This window comes from Echinops telfairi, unplaced genomic scaffold, assembly GCF_000313985.2.
Source record: "Echinops telfairi isolate 266 unplaced genomic scaffold, ASM31398v2 ScPeMD7_58;HRSCAF=197, whole genome shotgun sequence".
NCBI lineage: Eukaryota > Metazoa > Chordata > Mammalia > Afrosoricida > Tenrecidae > Echinops > Echinops telfairi.
The window spans coordinates 109,328-111,048 of NW_022103956.1; positions in this window are offsets into that span (position 1 = coordinate 109,328).

Sequence of the window (1,721 nt, forward strand, 5' to 3'; positions counted from 1 at the left end):
AAAAGTCCCGATGTTTGGAAAGAATGCGCCACAAGCTCGGGTGCACGGTTTTCGGCTGCCATGTGGCTATTTCGCCAGGATGTGAGTTTTATCCGTGGTGTCCCGCGTCAGCAATGTTCAAACTGGTCACCTCGTTTGGGGAGTTGGGGGACAAGCCGATCACGTCCAGCTCCCTCGACAAAGGACGCGTGTGGGTCAGAGCAGACTCTGGGCAGCATGAGAAGTAGGCACGGTCCTAAACACGTCGTTGTGCGCGTGTGGGACTTGTGCACGAGCAAGAGAAAGACGAGGGAACTGAACCGGGGACTGGTGGCGGGTTGTGCTCAGGGAAGATGTGGCACAAGGGCCAGCCTGCTGTCCGGACCGGAGCTCGGACAGAGAGCTCCCCACAGGCGTGGACGGTGGACTCTCGTCTCACCTGCTCCGGACGTGTGTGCAGGAGTGAGCAGTCCTGAGAAGGCCGTGAGCCACGGAGGCCCTTGGCCTGACGGGTTGACCCAGCGGCTGCAGCCATGGCCTCCCGGTGGTGAGGGTGCACACACCTGCGCGGGTGTCCTTCTGCGTGCACAGGGGCCCCAGGGGTTAGCGCTGACTCCCAACACCCAACAGCAGCAGTGTCGGCTGTGATCGAATTCACCCTAAATAAGCACAGGTCTGTGAGCCCCTTCACAGAGGCCAAGGGCTGGGGTCACCCCTGCTCTCCTGAGTGACGGTCCAGGCTGGGTTGGATCCTCTGATGAGGTCGCAGGGGCTGCCAATCGGGTTCAGGAGCACACCTTGCAGTAGTTGGCGTCAGTGCGCAGGTGTCAATCCAGGACTTCTCATTTGCATCCCTGAGTGGGACCTGCAGGGCAAGCACGATGTCAAGAACCTCAGGTGCAGCCTCTGACCTTCACAAGAGCCCTTAGCCGGAGCTGGAGATGCATCAGAACCCAACCAGGACCTTCACTGTCTCTGTAGAGGTCTGCAGGTGGCCGCTCCGAGCAGCAATGGCTGACCCCTCAGTCTGCAGAGACCCTGACCTGCGGGTGGTAACATGGGTCTGCGCAGGCTTCTGGGAGCACCAAGCAGTGGCCCCCAGACCGCCAACGTGTGGGTCTCTCCCCTCTTAGCCACTCAGCACCACAAAGAGGGTTTTCACGCCCCTGCCCTTTCCGACTCAGGCGGGCAGGCTCGGACCGTTCGGGCTCAACAGGCTGCAGCTGCGATTGGGATGCAGGACCTCCGGGCTGTCCCGTTGATAGGACCCCCTCAGTCAGGCCAAGAAGGGGTGCAGCCCCGATAAACTGCCGCTTTGCACACAGCACACAGGACCCCTGCTCGCCCCTCTCAGCGAGGCAGGGGAAGGACCCTCACTGCTTGGCTCCCGAGAGCCCAGCCAGGTGGGCACCTTCAAGGGGACCCTGGACGGACACTGCTTCTTTGTCTTTTTTAAATCATTTTATTCGGGCTCAGACAACTCTTACCACAACCCGTCCATCCAGCCAGGTGTAAAGCACATGTGTACATTCAGTGCATGGCGAGAAAGCATTTCCTCTCCACATAAGCCCCCAGCATCAGCTCCTCATTTTTTCCCTTCCCTCCCTCATGAACCCTTGATAATCTATAAGTTATTATTTTGTCATGTCTTGCCCTGTCTGACGTCTCCCTTCACCCACTTTCTGTTGTCTGTTCCCCTGGGGAGGAGGTCACATGTAGATCCTTGTAATCTCCCCTTTTCC